Below are 21,020 nucleotides of genomic sequence, written 5' to 3'. Positions count from 1 at the left end.
TGAAAAGTCATAAAGGTACCCAGGATCCCTGGATGGAAAAACAGGGAAAAAAACCTAAGAAAATTCATAGAAATATGCAGATTTCTGAGAAAGCACATTCTTCCTGATCTCTGGTTTTCTGTTTTGCCTATGCTTTTTTATTTGTGAAATTTGTAAGATTATCTTCATGCCATAAAAGGTATTTTTATTGCTAGTTCTATTTACAATAATCATCTAGGCACATCTGTTGTCTCAAGTGCACCAATGTTCAATAATTAAACTAGCTCAATATTAAAAATAAAACTTTATTTAATGTTCCTAATCAAGCATCTGTGTCTTTAATACCCTGTTTTGCTTTCTTACTAAGTTTTGTTAGCTCTAATGTTTCAACATGGAGATAGTAAATACCATCTACTTTGAGAGGGATTCAGAATGCAGATCACATTAAAAAAAAGTAAATCTGATCTGCTTCTGGGAAACAACTACTAAAAGCACATTCTAGAAGAGATTAATGCCTCCTGCCTCCCAGGAATCGAGATGAGAAAAAGCATTTATGCTGTCAGGCTCTGGTCTTTGCTGGGAGGCTGTCATGGGTTGTGATTTCCCAGCTGAAACTGGCACCTGTTTGTAGCAGCCCTCCTCTGGAAAGGGGAAGCATTAGCTGCACCTTGGAAGTGAGGCTGTTAGAAAAGGCCTCCCAGGAGCAGAGCAGGGCACGGTTGTATTGCCAAGCTCCAGGTTTGCCTGTGAAGTATAAAGCAACAGCTGGCTACATCTCATCATAAACTCTCATTTGTGATTTGCTGCTTTTCCCACAATATAACATAATTTGCTCAGCAGGGAGGTGCACCTCAGACTTTGGGGTGTAGAGACCTGGTTTAGGGTATGGAATGTGGATATACAGCTAAAAGCAGGCGGGATCTGCTGTAGGCCTGAAGCAAGCTTTGACCTGGAGATAACATGCAATGCATGTAAACCTTCTAAATGGTTTCATCTGCAGTCAGTGGCAGCATTCCAAACGACTGACGGAAAATCAAACCTTTCTCTAGGAGCATCCTGTAACACAGCTTTCTCACAACTGTAGGAAAAACAGAGTGCTTACATGGGGACAAGCTTAGATCCCATTGCCTCTGCTTTAGCATGGGACTTCTTTCATTAAAATTTAGATCTGTTTCCACAAACACTTACCTACACAAGCATGTGAATTTCCATGAGATTACATGTTTGTGGGCAGAAATTACACCTCTGCTTCTTTGACAAGCCTAACAAAGGCTTGAGTGGTAAATAAATTATAATTTCTACGTATCAGTAAACCCCACAATGTTTTATAACAAAACCCAATGAAAAATATGACTGTAAAAAGTAATAAATTCTTCAACTATACAAGCTACAAATCCGTACCACACATGAGAAAAGTCTGACATCTCTCTAGGATTCCCTAAAGGATTTTTCTTGTGGCTTTCTGTCCTTAACAATCATCCTAGTATTTGCAAGAAGCCCACAACCTGTTCCTATTAAAATGTCAGCTCGCCTTGCAAGATATTAAAAGTACAACAAAAAATGTAATGCTGATCAAGCTGCAATTAAATTTTCAATCTACTTGCTTCACATCATTTAACATTGTCAATTTCCTCTGTTCCGGTTCTTTCTGACCAAGAAAAAGAAAACTTTAAACTAAGCCTACTGAATATATTTATTTCTACCTACCTTAGAAAGGTAGCTGTAGAGATATTCCTGGAAGGCCTATTTCAGCCAAGAGCTTGTGGAGAAAATGTTAGAGTGAAATTGATTTTAAAGGTATGTAGTAGTGAGGAATGTCTAAGAATGTAATAGTATGAATAAAGTAAGGTAATTAACTGATAAAACAGAAGAAAACCCAAATATTAGCAACAAGAGTAAGTCAAGAGGTTACCGCTAGTTCCACGGCAAACATCAGTCAGCCTAAATCCAACGCCACGGTGATTTCCACTGCTTGTGAATCCAGCTCCTAACCTTGATTAACAGACAAAGAGGACACCACACAACCTACTGAGATAATGGATTAAATTTCAGTTGGGCTTTTAGAAGAAAAAAGAATAACGTCTCTCCAAAAAAGATGTTTTTGGTTTTTTGAAAGTTTTTCACTCTTTTGATAACATCATTAAATTCTTTATTGGACAAACGTTTTCCCATTTTTTTTAACCTTTAACGCACTCATCTGATTAGGTCACGTGCCTCACACGCTAGGATGCAAAGTATTTTCAGGAAAAGACTGAAACGGCTCTTTCAGAGCGGCACACGGCAGTCAACGCTCACAGGAGGAAAAACATCGGCTACGGGACCAAACGGGAGGGGGGGACCGCTCTGAAGAGGCGTACGCTCCAGCACAGGCGCACGGCTTTCAGCCGGTGACGACAGACCCACCAAAGCGGCGCTCTGGCCGCGCACCGCCGCCGGCCGCTCCGGGGGCCGCGCTCTGGCAGTGCCGCAGGGCCTCCCGCCTGCCCCGCCGCCGCTGCCCGCGCAGGCGGGGGATCCCCGCCGCGGCCGAGTCCTGCGGGCGCCCGGGGAGGCCCCCCCGCGCCTCACGGCGACGGCCGCCCGGTGCTCCCGCGGCGCTCCTAGGCCGGGGCCGGCGGGGAGCGCCCGACCGGCGCTGCCTGAGGCGCTGCCCGTCAGCCGGAGCCAGGCCCCGGCTCCCCTCGCCCCGCGGCGGCCGGGGGGCGCGGCTCTGAGGGGCCGAAGGGAGGCGGCCGCACCCCGCTCCGAGGGGAGCGCGCCTCGCGGCGGCCGCCGGGCTGGCGAGGCGCTGCCCGCGCCGTTGCCAAGTCCTCTGCTCGCGTCCTCGGACAGGGAGACAGCGCGGGCCGCTCCCACCGCGACTGGGGGGGAGGGGGGGGAGACCGGCGGCTGGGGAGGGCTGGCCCCCGCCGCCGGCGCCGCCTGCCCCGCTGGGCGGGCGCCGCTCGCCGCTCCTCAGGCGCTCGCCTCGCACCTACCTGTGTGGGAGGAGGGCCCGTCCTCCCCGCCCCGCCTGGCCGGCCACCGGCGGTGCCCCCTCGCGGGGAATGGTTTCTCCCAGCTCCCCGCCGTAAGCTCCCGCTCCTCCTCCCGCTAGTGCCCGGCTCGGCAGGCGCCGGCTCGGATGCTGCCGCCCGGGCGAGCCCCGCCGCGCCGCCCGTGAGGCGCAGCACGCTCCGCTCCGCTCTACTCTACTCCACTCCGCCCGGCCTGGTCCTGCCGCGCCGCCCGGGAGGGCCGGAGCTCTCGGGGCCCTCCCGACTCCCTCCCCGCCAGGTAACGGTGAGCGGAGCGGAGCGGCGGGGCGCTCGTCCTCTCCCCCCGCGCTTCGCCTCCCCCGCCGCCTCCCCGCGCTCTGCGGGGGCCAGGCTGCCGCCCGCGGGGAGAGGGCGGCGGAGCGGCCGCCCGTCGTGATTCAGCATCGCCGCCCGCGAAGGCGGGGCGGCGGGGAAGGGCGGCACTGCCCAGCCTGGGGGCCGCGGGCGGCGGGGGGAGCCGGCCGGGGCGCTGGGCGGCCGCGGGGCGCGGGTCCCGCCCGGAGCCGTGCCGGAGCGGGGTCAGTCTCCGGCTGCGGGGCGATGCTCCGGGGCGGGAGCGCGGGGAAGGGCCGCCAGCCCCCCGCAGCCTCTCGGGCGCCCGGCCCGCGGAGAAGTGCCGTCCGCAGAGCCAGCCCCCGGTCCCGCAGCTGGGTCCCCCGCCTGGGCGGCGGCGGCGGGCCCCGGGCCCCGGGCAGCGCGGGGCTGCGGCGCCGGTGCGGGCGGGAGCGCGCGGGGCCGGCGGGCAGCGGCCCCTCGGGAAGTTTCCTGAATGCCGCGGGCAGCCCTCGCGTCGGGAGGGGAGGAGAGCTGCCTGCCTGTCGCAGTGTGAGGAGGAAGGAGGCGTTTCAGGATTAAAGGTATTCCTTTTCTCGACACCCCCCCCCCCCCCCCCCCCCCGTCAAATTTTGCATGCGGAGTCCGTCGTCTGTGCGGGTCGTATCGCACGTACGGCCAGGTCTCTCCGGAGCCAGCTAAGGTTGAAACGGGATCGTCTCTTGGCTGTGGTACCCAGTGGAGGCTGAAATGTAGAACAAGTTAAATCTCTGGAGATGCAAGTCAAATCTCTTCCTGTGCTTGGTTGGAAGCCCCGTAATCTGTGGGATCTTTCTGAATTTCTGCTCTTGAAACCCCACATAATTTTAAGCAGAAGGGAAGAGCAATTGATGCTGGAATTTGAACGCACCGCTGAACTCTGTGAAACTGACTTAAGGACTCAGTATTGATCACCCGTGTGCCTGCCTTATGTGTTTGCAGTTTGAGTACCAAAATTAGATCTTGTTCCTTCTCAGAAAAACCCTAAACCAACCAAGCAACACTCCCCCCGGTTCAGTATACTTTTCTGCATAAATCCTTCATTAATTTTATGTTCCAGGCTGTTTAGTACCTATCTAAACAATACTTGGAGAAATCCTGCTGGTTATTTCCACAGTTGAAAGACTAGAAGCACTTTTCTGTGTGGGAATTGGTTGTCCCCCAAATTCTACAGAGTATCTCAAAATATACAGTGGCATGGCATCAGTAGAAGCTTTTGCCTCTGTTTTAAGTATTAGAATGTAGTTTTTAATAGTAATAGGATACGTGTCAATGCTACTTCGAACAAAGAATGACAGAAGCAGTTATTACGCCAGGGGTTTTCCTACGTGGTGAGTAAATATAATGTCTACACTGACATATGGAAGTTTTATTTTTGAAGCCAGATTCTCTGAAGACAAATGTTACAAAGCTTCAGAAAATTACATGAGCTATTTCAGACAGAATATGGAATTTCTTTCATAAGGAAAGAATGTGTTTTTATATGTAGGTATCGGCAATATTATGCAAGAAATTCTAGAACCATAGTTGCGAATTTTATTTTTTTTTTTAATTTTTTTTTTTTTAGAAACACCTCCCCTTTCTATGTTTCTGATGGTCTGGATATATTCCACACACTTCCAAAGGGATCTGCCCACCAATTTGGGAGTGTTAGAAGAGGGCAGGAGATCAAGCCTGTCAGCAGTTATTAGGTAATTATTTCAGTAATCTAGCAATCATTTTAGTAATCTGAGGCTCAGGTTTGCAATCAAATAAGGGTTTGTTCCCACGCTCTTCCAAAGCCGACAGTGTTAAATTGGCAGCGTAGATTAAGTTGTGGACATGTGTGAAGAACTGGGAGATGGATTGGTCAACAAGCAGTAGACACTAAACCATCTTGCAATCTTTTGTATAGTTAGGATTTTTTCGAAGATCTTTATAATACTGTATGTTGATAATGAAAGCCATAAATACATTTTTGAAGGTGAAATGTGGCAGACTAATGCTGAATGTGGTTGCTCTGAATTGTCAGCATCAAGAAAGATGGAAGTACGATTTCTTGATTTGAATCTCTATCTGTGGATATTTATTATAAGTCTTGAAGATCGCTGTAGGATACATATGGTAAATGAGTCACTTCTTGAACTTCCACATTTTCTGATGTTCTGGGCTTTTTTTCTTCGCTATGTTTTAATGTATTAAGCAGTGTTTTTGCATTTAATAGATACCTGCGTATGTCACATATACATTCAGAACACATTATTAATTTAAGGATGGAAATCCTTAGAAAAACAAGGAAATTGAAATGAAATCTTAATGTCTGAAATAGAGAAATTGATAACATTTCCCAAGCTACCTTGCAGCTACTTTTTAAAGCTTCTGTATTGTCTTTAAAAATGTGCATGACAACATGTTGCAAGATAATTTTTTGATTTGTGAGTCACTAAATGTTTTTCGGTTTTGGGCTATAATTTTATCAGTGTAAAGACAGCTTATTGAAACCAACAATGCTTATTTCTCATATCTGTAAGTTTTCTGCAAATATTGAGTGTTATCTTCAGAAAATATTGAGTGTTACTACTGCCTTGAAGTGTTGTGACTTATGGGCCAAGTCTAAATCATAAAGACACTGAATTGTATAGATAGGCTTTGTGCCAGTCCCTGAAGAAAGGGATGAATGCTTGTCAGTCTTTTACTGTTTGATGAGATGTTTCTGTCACCCAGAGTTGACACAGTGACTCTGTATTGATCTGGTATTGATCTGAGGGGGGAGGGAATAGTCATAGTTTTGTAATAAAGGGCTAAAGTCTATAGGAAAATAGGGGGAGTTCATTTTATTTGGAAAGATGCATGCAAACTGTCAAAGTTAAGAAAATTCATTGCAAGTACCATAGCATGTGTATTGGAGAATATTAGCTGGATTTTGTTTTTCTTTTGTGAACTTCAGAATATTTAGCTTCAGATTCACTTTCGTTTTCTACACACCTAGGAAGTTCATTGGGGCAGTTTGACTTCCAGCAGTAGGATTAAGTGGCCCTTATTAAGCACGAGGAAGCTCTCTAGAGCTCCATTAATGCTTACCTAAAACCCTGCCAGAATGGTACTTTGCAGCTACTCCTTCTGCAGACATTACCAGCTTCCTTTAAAGTTTACTGGAACCAATGAACCTTTTTAACATTAATATTTAAAATACTAATGTATTTTAAATTTAGAATGGAATTTATTGATGTCTACTACACTGATGGGTGAGAGAATCATCTGTAACCGAAAATGGGTATGGGAGAAAAAACGTTGTGACATACTGAAGCAGTCAATCTTTGAATCTGTTGGGTATTGGAGCAAATCTTTCTGTTCCGCAGTAGCACCACTCTTGGAGCCAGAAGCTCTTTCAGACCAGGAGGTTCCATAGTGCCTCAGTCTACCGGATACTTTTCTTTGTGGTGATGGATGCAGGAACCTACAGGTTCTGTAGGGGTTGAAGTCTTAGCTTGTTCCCAGTGTTCTTCCTTGCCTTATCTCTTAAATGTTTGTACAGCTGTTCAAAATAGTTTTAAAATACTACATTAATTTATACTCATTTATCAACATTTTTGCTTTTGCCTTGAATTCTGTACATGAGGAAACAAGCTCTAACATAGAACAAATTTTTGGTTTTGTGTTTTAAAGGACTAAATAAAGCAGGCATAATGGTTCTTGCCTTCAATATCAGTTTTAACCAGGATACAGGAACTCCAAAATGAAAAGCGATATATACAGTTGCAATATTTTTTCTGAATGTTAAAAATATATGTTCAAATAGTTTAAAATGTTAAAAATGTAGGTATTCATTAAAAAAAATATCTTTGCTTCAAAGGCAGTATTTAAGAATATAATCACGTGGTTTTCTTGATCTCTATGGACACAGAAACAGTACTGCTTTATGGAGATCCCAAATTAACAACCATAATGAAAGAAATGCAAAAGAAAACAAAATTCTGGTTTAGGACTCACTTTTCACTTTCCTTTCTGTGGAGCAAGTGGCATGCCAATTCCCACTTATGCTTGTACTTGGTTTTGGAAGGATTCCAGATTGAAGTCTAATATGCACCACTGATCAAATGCACCTTAGATGGCTACAGTACTGTTAATTGATAGAAAAACTGAGTGCCTAAAAGGATAGAAGTGCTTTGCGCTGCATTTCAGATGCCCCTTCTGGCCAGCAGTTGTAACAGAGGACTAACAGTCTTAAGAAGAAAGAAAGACTAAATCCAGTTCTCATATACAGTAAATGCTGCAGAAAGAATTGAGTGGGACGTGGGCTTCACAGTTAGACACAGTGATGTGTTGACATGTTTATTTTCATCCTTGCTTAGTAGCAAAATGCTAAATATATTCTTCTTTGGTTACATTAAAGTATGTTTCCTTCCAACTTTTGTCCTTGGTTTGACATGTGTTTGTTTTATTTTTAGCCGTTGAAAACCAGCACAGTAATATCTCTATAGGGTGCAGTGGAAGCATTGGACTATAGCATGAGAAAATGAAATAGGATGTTTAATACTGAATTCATGCAGGTGAAGAGGCAAAGATCTAGATACTGTTTATGAACACAAAAAAGCGTGGACTGACAGGGCAGAAGATTGTGAGATTTCATGGGGAAATTGCTCTTATTTGCTTGCTTGGAATGGACTTCTATTGAAAAATATATAATAGTGCTATGTGATGGAAGTCTGCATTTTCTTGGCTTTTTTGGGTGGTTGTCATGTGTTCAGTGTTCATTGAACATGAAATTTCTGTGAATTTGTTATATTGTTTTATCCTTCCAAGCTTATCTTGGTGGCATGGGGAGTGGGAGAAATGTGCTAAAACACTTTGTATGAATTATTGATGGAAGAGGTCTGGAAGATGTGCAATTTATTCACCCAGGAAAAAACACCCTTTTTTATTACATTTTAGTTAATGTGGCTTTTTAGAGGGATATAATATTATCCTAACTTTTTATCTTTATATCAACCTGAAGTCTTTGAAAGACTATAAATTAATAGTGAGCATTAACAATTAGGCATTAATTTGAATAAAAGATTTTTTTGCTTAAAAATGAAAGAGTGATGTGAGAACATGACTTTGGTACATTTTGTACCATTTTAAAAATGGAAGCATTTGCTGAAAAGAATGTTTCTGAGGATGGAGGGGATATATTCAGTCAGTAAAATAAAGTGTTACTGCATGATGAGACAGAGTCAGTGCTGTTTTGGACTGTTGCAAGGTCTTTAGTAGAGTTGGGAATCTCGTAGCATGTTGACCCAGAGCAGCATCCACAAGTGAAGAAGTAGAAGAAAAGTAAGGGAACAATACAGAGCTGGATTTGAAAGTCTGGACACCAGTTGAGAAATGATGCAGTTAATGACCTCAAGCAGTCACTTAAAAAGGCCTGTACATTACTTTCCTCTGTTGCCTCTAGATATGAAGAGACAATGAAAGGGCATTGTGGCCTTTCTGCCAAAAGCGACACTGAGGAATACAAACACATATAGGAAGGAAGTCTTTGATACTTTCTGAGAAAATGAAATAAAATTTATGAGAAATGAAAATAAAAAAGAAGATACATTCTTGTGAGTGGGTGTTTGAGAATGTCTAATGCAGATAGATAGTCAGGACATCATTTAGTTTCATTGATAAAGAAGAAATACCTCTCTGTCAGTTGTGGGACATGCATGCATAATGCTGTTCCAGCTGTCTGAGGATAATAAATTAATGGTCCAGTTGAGGCTGACTCTCTGCAACAGCTGGAGGTTAAGAAAATTGGAACCAAGACAGTATGAGGAGCCATGCAGAAAAGTCATCTGTGGGAAGAGACTTCAGGAGACATGTTCAGATTTCACTCCCAATTCTGTGATTCCACAGGAAATTTTGTCTCAGTTGGTTACACTGAGTTTCCTCCTGTAATTTCCCACTGTTTCAAAGTCCTTGAATTAATCTCTTGCTCAGTTTTGGAAGATGTACCTGTCCAGTCATGGCCCAAGTAGAGGCCTTAATCCTTGGTGGGTGGGTTTTGGTTTTTTTTTTTTTTTTTTGTTTGGTCATTTTTTGTTTAAGTAGAGTGAGATTTTCATGCTGGGCAACTTGGATGGGATTTATCTCACCAATGTTTATATGACTACAATCCAGATACCTGCAGCTGTTTACACTGACTATATGTAGGCTGTCTGTGAAGGCAGCCCAGAGAAACCAGCTGAAAATCTACGTTGTAGGGGTCTATGTTTATACAGATGAATCCACTGTTGTATCTTTATATTTGAGGATTAAATGTGCTTCCAGTGTCATCCGTGGGATTTCATTGTAGTGTTTTTCCCTACTGATCTGTGTTAAAGGGAGAACCATACTTATACTGGGGAAGATGGCAACAAAGTGTGGTAGAGCTATTGAATTTTCAGAGCCTTACTTCTTAGTACTTATGGTGCAAATGTGCACATTTATTTGATTTTCTGTTTCACTTGAATGGGCAAGCAAGAGAGACATTCTCTGTGTTCGGAGAGAACATCTACTCTTGTGATTTGTAAACTAAGGAGGGGGGAGGAAGTAACAGGAAATGTCTTTTACGCATATTGTAGCCTTTGCACATTCAGCTCCCAGGTTCATTCTACCTGTGTATGATTCCTGAAGGATGGCACTACAGCTAGTAGGACTACAAACACTTTATGTGAAAATATCCTTCTCCTTCTCACTAGAATCTGGCTCTCCACAATATTTTGCCTTTGTAGGACAGGTGTGACAGTAGTGGTACAGTTGGTCTTGTCTGGCACATGCAGTGGACCTGACTGCTGTAAAACTGCCACAAGAGAATAGAGTGCAGTCAATTTCTCCAGGGTTTTCTTCAGATTTTTTTTTTTCTCTTTTTTTTCCTGTGAGGAGAAATAACCCATTTCACAACAGAACACAACAAAAGAATTTTCCAAACCTTTTATTGTCATATGGCTTTCGTGGTCCACAATCCACCCTTATTAAAATGTACTGAGCTGTCAGATCAGACCAATCTTTTCTTAATGCAAAAAGAAAAATAATACAACAAAGAAAAGTCATCTTGTAAAATGATGTCAGGAAGCAATTTCTTGTTGATATAAATTGACGCTGCAAAAGAAAACAACCAAATTTAAGAAATGTGAATGGTTTCAGAATACTACAGTTATCCCAGGAAAGGAAGTAACATTTCTCTTTCCATTACTTCACTTAAGATTTCATTTGGTTTAAAAATTGCTCTATAAGGTTGTAATCCTGGCCTCACTGAAACCAAATAGGTTTGAGTTCAAAACCTGAATCTCATTGGTACAAGGCTGGAAGAGAATCATAACAATTTTTCTTATAGCAAATTATAAACTATTCCTCTTTAGTTTACTTCTCTGCTATTATTTTATGTTATTGTGGTCTTGATGTCTTAATTCTACATTTGGAGAAATGATTGTTCTGGTTACAGTACCTCATGTCTCTGGTATAGCTCCTTACCAGCTACTGAGTCATTTTCTGTTTTTAGATTTTATTTCTCTTCAGCTTATTGTTATGACTAAATCCTACTGACTTTCTTCCCACGGCTCTTGCCACACTGTAAGTAAAGTGGGAAATAATGCATTCTTTTCTTGTAACGTGTATCATGCCTTTCTCTTTTCACCCAAAACACAGGGAGAAAATACCTAGAAAGGGTTAAGAAAGAGATCTAAAAAGTGCTAGGGATAGGCTAAATGGGAAGGAGCTGCTGCTGCAGCATGTCTTTCCCTGGTGTACTAGCACTGCCTGAAACTGTATCAGCTGTCAATTATTGATATAAAAATCTGTTTCCAGAGGGCTGACTCTTCAGATAGTTTCAGCAATGCAACACTAACGGTAAGTGGTTTCATTTTGCTACTTCTACTGCAGAATTATTTTAAATCTGTTTCCATATCAGTAGGAGGCCCTGGTATAACTGCTTATTCTACAGTGTGTAATCTCATCAGTTAAATACATGATAAATAAACATTCTGCACTCTTATCAGTAATTTGTATGCAGAAGAATTTGGTATATCATCCTGCCACATGCTGCTGCTAAAGTGTTCCCCCCCCCAGCTATTGCTCTCTATTGCAGACTATTTTAATGGAAATAAATTACCTTCAGTTTGAATGCTTATGCATTCTGTCCACCACATATTTTGGAATAAGTTCTTTTTCCAGGGTTCTTGCTCCTTTTCTCTGATTTATGCTCTTTCTCATCCATCCTTGAGCTTGTAGTTTATCTTTCCTTATAACAGAGAACTGGATTCAGGAGCGCCTTCTGAATACAGTAGATCTTGATGCATTAGCTAGACAAAATATGCTTCTGGAGAGCAGCATGAAGCTTTTTCTGTGGTGGTATATCTATATATCACCTGCACAATTATCCCTGTTTCTGAACCTGTGAATCCCACACGAGCTATGAAATGTGAAGCACTGCCTCTAGACAGCCAAGCAGGTCTGAAAGTGATACTTGAAGCTTGTAATCTTTCTCAAGAAAGAGAGAAATTCAGAGGCAACTCAGTTATTTTTAGCTGTAATCTCTACTGTGATGAAGGTTTAAATGGTTTAAATGGACTGTAGTTTTGACCTGGGAGACATGGGTTGGTCTTGTTACCAAATGAGTCTGTGTCTTAATTATGTTCCTGAACTGTGCCACCAGCGGGGCTGTTCTGGAACTGAAACACTGGTAACAAGTCTGCAAAAGTCAATAGAAATGTCTATATTTAATTCACTGGGCTACAGAGAAGATCCTGTTACATATGGCTTGATCTCATTTACACTATTTACACAAATTTTGTACTTTGCGTACATTTTTTCCAAATGATGGAACTGGGAAATTTCCTGGAGAAAAGCTATTTCTTCATTTGAGCAATCAAAGGAGCATAAAAAATTCGGAAGAAGTTTCATATTTGTGAGATAATATTCAGAGTGCTGTATCAGTAACCAACTATGAATCCCAATTTATTCTCCGTTTCTTTCTATTTGGATTATCAATGGTCTCCTTCATTCTCATTGGTACTAACACTTGCGTTAAGCATTTACTGAAAGATTTATTCTTCTGGTTAATAGGTGTTTTATAATTTTTCCATACATCTGTATTTATAAATGCATTTGGCTCAGTTTGTTGCATTTCTTTTTTCCTTTTCTGTGGCTATCAGGTAAATATAATACTCTGTGGCTACAAAAAATTCTTCTACAGTATGAAGGGTGTGATATGTCTGAGATATTCAGAAGCACAAAACAATAAACATTGTAATTTTCAGCCTAAGATAATATGATGATTAAAAAAACCAGTATGTGGATCAGTTCTCAATCATGTTTTATTTTGGGTGGTAATGGTGTGTGTTGCTATAACATCATAAGAAATTAATGTATTTGTTTCTTTTGAATATTTGAAAACCAGTTAACTTTGCAGCCAGCATGTATTTGACTGTGTAAATTTATGCCTTTTTGCTTCATTAAGAATGCACCTTTAAAAAAATACAAGATTAGAGCAATGAAAAATCAAATTGAGCCCTGCTAAATGAATTGAATACCCCATTGCTCTAACCAAAAACCAAACACGCACTCTAGAGCCAATTGCTTTTAAGTGTTGCTTTTTGGGAGTTGACCAAGATGGATGAGGACAGGACTAACTGTGATATTGTTCCAAACTTGGAACTGTGGTGCTGCTGTGATTAAAGTCATGAAGTCAAATAGGTATGCTTAGGGCAGTTGTTTCCTCAGATTTTGGAGTTATTTTAAACTACATTAAAAGCTACGATGTCATTGTCAGTATGGTCTCTGTAGCTCAGAGGCAATGTACGATTACTCAATAAATAAACTGTTCAATACTACAGGGTTGCATTGGTCATGCTGTACTTGTCATTCAGAAGGTACATTATGATGATCCTGAGTTCAAGCATATCCCAGAAAAGTAATTTTTGGTAGGCTACTGTCATGCCTTGTTCTTTTAAAGAAAAATTAAAGCTAGCGTATATAAAGTCTGATGCACTTCATTTTTCTTTCTTGTTTTGGGTATTTAAAGTATTCAATTTATGGTCAATATTTAAGGCATGTTGTTTTTCTAGGCTTTCTGACTACATGCGGTATTTCTCTACAGGTGAGCAGTAGATACACAAAATATTCCTATAGTAGGATACTGGAGTCTCATCTCATTACTGATGAGAATAGTGACTCTATTTAGATCCCCTAAAATGGATAAAAATAGCGTGACACAGAGGGTTTGGAGCCAATCCAGCCTTTTAAAGGAATTTTTATAAATCAGGTCAATTCCAGTTAGAGAAGCTTCTGAGGACTTGCATACTTTAGAAACTGATGATTTTCTCCTGTTTTCATTTGCAAAAAATATTTTCAAGTCAGTGGTACCTCAATGACCCCCAAAGAGCTGTGGGGAAGAAAGCATGTTTTTGCTGAAATGTTCTTTAGCTGCTGGAGTTTCTGGGTGACTTTAGGAGCTGTTTGTAAAATATGACTAGCACTGAGTGTTGGTTGCAGTAGTCTTAGTGATACTGTTGGCCAGCTGTGAATATTTCTGACTGTCATTTATTCTTTACAGAGTAGAAGTATATGGCACAGTCATTAAAATATTTGAGGTCTACCAACCCTCGTACAAGCACATGAATATTCCCAGTGGAGCTGAGCAAATTGATCCATAGTTGGAAGCGTCAGTATAATGTGATAAACAATTTGGTCATCATGTAAGAGCATCTTTCTTGTACCTTCATGCTCAAGAAGACTTTGAATAAATGTTTCTTGTGAGTACACTGGGTGGCTTGTTCAAGGCCTGATTTTTGCTTAATGTTTGCACATCAGGTGCTGAAAAAGCAGGCTACTGTCTGCCAATTTATATTTCAGGCTGCTGTGAGAGTGTCATCCTTGTTGCTAAACTAGAAAACATTGTTATGTGGCAGCTTGTGAATTAGGATGATGTAATCCTCAATCAGAGTTGTTGTGGGCCATGTGTGATGACCGCAGTCTGTTTCTAGAGATGCTGAAATAGATCTATGAATCGTAGACCTGTAAAATATAAGATGAGATGGGGCAGACTTCATGTGGGGCTAAGGCATGGCTCTTGCAATACAGAGGCCTGTAGAAATGATTTTAACCATGTTTGTGGTGTTATTTCCCTGAACTTGAGGCTGTTTTCATACCAAGCCAATGCTCACAACTTGAAGCAAGGGAGGAAGAATTTGATGTGTGAGGGGGAACCTTCTAAAGATAGCCCCCCTTTTTTTTTTATTTCCCAACATCCTTAGTAAGTTTCCCTCCCAAGGGCTATTTATAATACAATGAATCACTGCAAATATATCAGCTTCATTAAAGGATTAGTGCTTTTTCCGTTATACTAAGACAACTATGCTGATATATGTAAAATGTTAAAATGTTCTATCTTGTAGATCCTGAAGATCTCTAGCTCTTGCTAGAGAAATAAATCTTTTGAGAAGATTTTTTGATAGAAAAAGAAAGGAATAGTTTAATTCCAGCAGTGATTAGTGTGTGGTGTACACAATTTAAAACACCCTGAGATATATGTTGGTGTGTGTTGACATGCTGTAATGAAGAGCATGGATGGCACACTGCAAAGTCAGAAGTAGAGCAGAGATGTTTCCACAGGTGCCACAACTCAATTCCTCTCCTAACTCTCTCTTGTTTACCCTTTCCCCTATCAAAACCACATGGTTGATATCAGACTTCAATATTACTATTACACATAATCATTATTGCACATTATCATCTCTGTTTCTTTCATTAGTGGCCATGGCTGTCTCACCACAAAGAGTGTTGGCCCTTTGTGTGCAGCAGTCTGGCAGTCAGCATGGCATCCTGCACTCATGTTCCCCAAGACAAATCAAACAAGGGTCCTTCAGCTGTTTGTTTTAAAGGGAGTGCTTCATTTGAGGTGACAGGCATCTAGCCCTCCTGTGGGTGGTAGGTATGCCACTCAGCTGTTGCTTGCAGAGCTGATGTGGCCAATGCGCTCTAACATAGTGTATGTTTCTAGGCTGAAAATGCCTAGATCACTCCAGTGCTATTTTAAATGAAGGTGGAATGATTGTTGGTGTTGCTGAGTTAGGTAGTTACAATAAATAGAGTGGTTTCCATCCAGCAGTGTGGAACTTAGTGTAACAGGAGCTAGAAATGCTTTCTGTTCTAGAGTTAGTGAAATGCTGTCCTGCTGATGATCTACGGTGTTACCAACACTTACTGAGGTGGTGAACAGTGGTATGAGACCTAAGCATTGTCTATGCTTTTTGCTGACAGAGAGTAGAACATTAAAGCTGATATTTATTTTTTTTTAGCAGCAAGTGGTGCAGATACGTATTGTCTGAAATTAAGGTTTTACTGTATAAAAAAATGGTTACACTTCAGGTTGTGTGGGCTATTTTGTCAATATTTTTCCTTGGCATTATGAATGCTAAATGACGTTTATTAAAAGTTCCCTGCATTTTATTTATGAATTCTTGATTTGTAAGTCATACAACTTCTTTTCACTTGCCTTGTCAATTAATATATTTCCTATGTTTTACTGAACAAGAAAAAGGTTCAAGCATTGTCCTTTTTATTGTAGTCTTCTAATTCTGTCTTGCTTTCTTTGATGGTGCTCTCTTTCAATATTCAGAACCCAACTATGAAACTCTATAGTACTCAATTTGCTAACAGTCTGAAATGTTGTCACATTAGAAGGGGCTTTTGAAGGGTGAGAATGAGCCAACAAATAGTCATATTGTGTGCTCTGCTATGAAAGACACTTTGGAGGTCATTCTTTTAAAGAGAAGATCAATCTTCAGGTTTGAAAGCTTTGACACTGATTTAAATTTGGCCAAGGATTTGAAGTTTCCTTTTGGAAAATGGATGAATGCAAATAGAAGCAATATTGCTTCAAGATAACACTGAACAGAAAAAAAATTGCTTCTGTGCTCAGTTCTGATCTCTGTATGTTGTGAGTAGGAAATGATTAATTCCTCTGAAACTCTTATGTTGTGACAGTTCCACCATCTTAACAGTGTCTAATACATTTCCTGTTTTCTGAATCAGGGCTATATACTTACTACTTCACAGACCTTTTGTGATAATAAACAATGAAAAAACTCAACCCAAAGCTGCGAAGTGCAAAGTCAGGAAAGACCAAAAGAAAATCTCCCGTTAAGTGAGACTGCAGAGCCCCCGAGGCTCTGTGCTGACGTGCGTGGCTGAGCGGTAGAGCTGGCACTGAAGGGTCATCTGCTCACCAGACTCCAACTGTTTAAGATAACACATCTTTCATGTCGTCCAGCAGAAGATACAGGTTCATAACTGTGACGCACACTATGTTTTGCACTGTGTTTTGAAGGTAGAGTGGAAGGGTCTGGATAGTTTATGCTTTCAATATTACTAAATAGGCATTGTAAAATTATGTTTATTATATAAGCTGTGTTGCATAAGGCTAAGACTGATTCTAGGGCCTTTGCTGTTTGGGTTCTTGAGTGGGAAATGGCAGTTGTAAGGTTAAACTCACTAAAGTAACTCTAATTTATGGATTCAGAGGTAGAGCGCTGTTACCATAGCTTGGTTTGGTTGTTTTGGTAGTTCAGATAAATTTTGGAAATTTTAGAAATGCTGGCTATTTGGATGAGCTACTTCAGAGAATTGCTTTACAGAGCTGCACAATTAAAAAAAGTTTAAAGTTGTGTAAATCATGCTGTTTGTATTCTTGTGCAGCTTGTAGCTGCCCATTTAGCAAATCACACACCTGAGAACTCTGAACATTCACTTCATCTGAAAGAACTGCTGAATAAACATCTCATGTGATTTGATGGTGAGAGCGAAGGGTGTTGAAATTAATAGATTTCATTTGACTTCAGAATATTTTGAACCAAACTCTAATGTGTATACGTTTTTAAGCCAGCTGACAGATAGCCTTTTAAAAACAAGCTTATCACTTTGACACATTGAGCCTTAAAATGAGGATTGCTTTTTGCATTTAGAATTAATCTGTAGGAGTGAGAACTTGCCACCAAATTGTTCTTTTAGCATGTTGCAGAAAAACTGCTTGGCTCTGCTTGCTTGTAACAGGAACACTTCAACATACGTTTTCTAAAGACTTGTGTTAAAAAAATTTGTGAAAGGGTATGAGGCTTTTAATTCTGCAGTTTAATTACTGCAAATCGTTATTACCTTGCCATTTGAGGGTGGTACTGAAAAAGGCATTTTTCTCAATTATAATTTCTGTTAATGTCTTAATCTCATTTTGAATCTGCGTTTCATAGCTTAATTCCACATCAGCAGTAGATTATAATTTTGTGTAACTGTAATAAATAGCAGACCCCTCACTATGGTGTATCCTGACTTTCATACTCTAAGATCAAGGCGAGCAAAAAACTTAATTATTTAGGTCAGATTGAACAAAACAGCACTCGGATGTTGCCTAGGTCAATGCTCTGAAGACTATTTTAACTCCTGTTCTGTGAAATTTTTGTTAATTTTCCAGGCAATTGGGGAGTGGGGATTGCATTGCTGTGATGTTGTTTTTCCGTCCCTGTAGTCATCTGCCAAGTTCTGTAACTATATCTTCAGTGTGTCTCCATTTCAGAGTGAAAGCTCCTTATGTTCAGGAGCTTTGTGGATTTTTTCCCAGCTACTGTGCATTTCCAGACACTTTTGACAGCACTGAGTAAATTGCACTAATGGGGTCAGAGGAAAGCAGTCTGCTAATTCTAAAATCTATTCTAAAATATTCCACTGTTGGTGAGTGATTACTTGTCTGTACACAAAGAATGCAGGAAATAAAAATAAAACTGACACCAGTTTTTGTATTATTTCACCTAGGTAAATAGGAAGACACTTGAGAAATATTAGTTGTCTTTGAGAGGTCTTGTCATGTGTGCTATGGCTTAAGATCTGAAGTCATGTTTTCAGTTCATATTTGTAAAGTTAAGCTATGCGTAGCCCATGGAGCTTTTCAAACTGGTCACCAGTAGTGTCAAAATAGCTAGAAGGAAGGAAGATGTTCACATTAGAAACTGCATTAAGTGATACAGTGTTGTCTCTGCCTTGGAACCTGAAGGGTTTTGATAGTGGATGATTCTACCATTCTTAATGCTTAAATCAATTAGATTAAATCTATTTAAAATGTGCATATGCAATCTAGTCTGTTTTTGCTAGGTTACACAGTAGTGGTTTCATAGTTACTGGTATGACCCAAGTTAGCTTGAAGAATTTCATTTCAAGTGTTCTTTGGAATAGATTCTCAAGTTGCACCCTTTATTTTAAGTTTGAGTTTGACACCCCCATCTCTATTTTGATCTGATTAATTCAACCTTTTTCTGGGATGCTTACTCTGGTAAGGTCTGATGGCATGCAGTTCCTATTTAGAGATTCAAAATAATCTTTTGAGCTCCACACTGCAACAGGATGTAAAGTGAAGGACTGCGAAAGGCAGAGGTCACTTGTGAGCAGTATGGAGCAAATAACTTATAAGAGAGGGATTTGTTCAAAAGGACTTCTATATAATCTATGCTAGAAGAGTATTTTTCGGGCAATTTACTAACTTCTTATGATACACTTTATTTGTGTAATACTCTTAATTTTTAATTTTCTACAACATATTACGACTTGTCATCAAGGTAACATGGATCACTGCATTAAATATGAAACCACTTCTTCCCACTGTCCCCTGCTCTTCACCGAGGCACCCTTGTACCTTGTCCAAACAGTTCCCTTTGTTGGACTTAAGCATCTGCTTTGGTCCCTGTCTGTGTGCAACTTGTCCTGTGCAGCAGGAGTACCCTACCCCTGCTGTCCCTGGAGGAGAAAAGCCCCCCCCCCCCCCCCGCCTTTTTTTCCCCTCCTTCTCTCTCTTTCTAGGACAGGATTGTGTGCAGTGTATCTCTCTTGCTGGCTCTCTCACACCTTTACCAGGCAACGGTAAAGATAACATCTCATCTTCCCCCCTTCCCCACCCCCCCCACCCCCCCACCCCCCCCCCCGCGCCAACACTTTTATTCAAAGTGCGTGTTTGTGTAAGAATGTACTAACCTGATAAAGATGCATTCATTTCTTCTTCACAAGTCTTTCTCCATTTATAGGTTAACCATTTTTTGTTCAACCATGCTTAATTGGTATGACAGATTCTACCTTCTACCAATTTGTGGGTGTCATGATTTCAGGAGGGAAATGGTATATACGGCAGGAACTGCAATCCTTTTTTGTCTGTGTGTGAATTCAGAGATTCCAGAGAGCTGACTTGCCAAGGCTAAGCAAGCTCCGTCAGTCCCAGTTTGGAAATAAAATACTTTCTTCCATATTATTACAAGCAATCTCTTAGAAACAGGTCTTTCAGGTAGGTTACTGGAGGGATATGCCTCTACTTTGTTGTAGCTGAACACAGGTTATAGGTTATGCTTATTTTGTAAGTAAAAACTTGTCAGCTATAAGAACTGACTCGGAATTTGAGGTAATCATAACCCGACAGTGCTGCTGCCGTTATTGTTGGATGATCTGGTGGGCCCTGCAATAAGCTTTGCCCCATAACTGGCAGTTCTGTCGGGGCGGCAGAGGCTGCCTGCAAAGCAGTCTGCCCTGCAAGTCTTTTTCCTTCAGCATGCCTGAGACAGCTGTGCTCTGACCTGAGCGTAGGGCTGGGCAATCATAACGCATCAGGACCTAGGTCAGAGAATGAAGTAACTCTGGGGTGATTTCTGCTGTATAGAAGTCAAAAAGAGGAAGGACATGTGGGAGCTCTTGGCTGCCAGGGCCTGTGGCATTGCAGCGCTGAATCTCAGTGCTCTGTCAGTGTGCACCCCTCTCCTTCCAGCTCCCCTCCCTCAGCTACAGCCCTTCCTTTATTGCTCTCAATGATGTATTCCTGTCTCTCCCGAGTGATCCGTTCCCTCAGTTGGAGAACTGCTCATCTAAAGTGTAGTCTGAGGAGCAGTTGCAGTTTGCTTGGGAGGATTGTGGCTTCCTCAGTAGCCTGGTCTTTGGTTTTCTTGCTGCAGAATTGGAACTTGTCGTGGTACTGCACTGGGGACATAAAAAGCGTGGAGGTCTAAGCAGGAGCAAGTCTACTGCTCCCGTGGCTTAGCCTGCAACTCACAGCTAGTGCTCTGGGCAATGTTTTCTCCCCAGGTGAGGTGCTGTACCTCTCTCACCCGTCACTTGACTTAGTGGGAAGAAAAGCTGAGACTGCCCAATTTGATTGGACCTCTATTTGCCCTTTGGAAACGAGATGGTTCCAGTAGGATCGAAGGAAAGGACTGCTTCCTATGTAAAATATTTTTGAAAACTACTAATTCAGAACTGCTGCTGTTTTGGTGTTCAGTGAAATGGTTGTATGGAGGTGGGCGACTTGAGAAGTGAAGCAGTTGTAAAACTGTTTTGAATTATATACAAGCTTAAGGCAGAATATAGTTTAACTTTATTGGTATAGGACAGTGCTTGTGAAAAGTCGAAATCCTAGAGTAAGTTTGAATACAGAATACAGTAATGATCCCTTTTGTCTTTGAAGAATTCAGTTTAAATCAGGATTGACAGGCAGCATGTGTCTTTGTAACAAGATTTGACATCATTAGAGGAATGCATGCTTCAGCTGTGATGATAAAAAATATGTCATCCATAATCTTGTCAAGAAAAGAGTTCCTTCAGTGATCATTTTGCAGAGCTTTTTGTGACAGTCAGTCCAAATACTTTGTTTTCCATATGGCCAAACTACTAATTGTCCATAGAATACAGATG

At 41.4% G+C, this 21,020-nt stretch overlaps 1 protein-coding gene across 5 annotated transcripts in view; it reads left to right on the top strand.

Annotated features, from left to right (window-relative positions):
- Window positions 1-3,182: 3,182 nt before the first annotated feature.
- Window positions 3,183-21,020, top strand: part of TTLL7 (tubulin tyrosine ligase like 7) — an 81,517-nt gene continuing 63,679 nt past the window's right edge. For 3 of the 5 annotated variants that reach the window (XM_049808635.1, XM_049808631.1, XM_049808634.1), the window contains exons 1-2: window positions 4,985-5,020; window positions 13,864-14,062. The gene's annotated coding sequence lies outside the window, so the exon portion shown is untranslated. Of the gene's footprint in view, window positions 3,256-4,926; window positions 5,021-13,863; window positions 14,063-21,020 lie in introns of those variants that run through there. The other 2 variants (XM_049808633.1, XM_049808632.1) reach the window with 2 other exon arrangements.

The sequence above is a fragment of the Accipiter gentilis genome, chromosome 8 (genome assembly GCF_929443795.1).
Source record: "Accipiter gentilis chromosome 8, bAccGen1.1, whole genome shotgun sequence".
Lineage (NCBI taxonomy): Eukaryota > Metazoa > Chordata > Aves > Accipitriformes > Accipitridae > Astur > Astur gentilis.
Note: the sequence above shows the minus strand (reverse complement) of the source record. Positions and strands in the feature narration are given on the sequence as shown.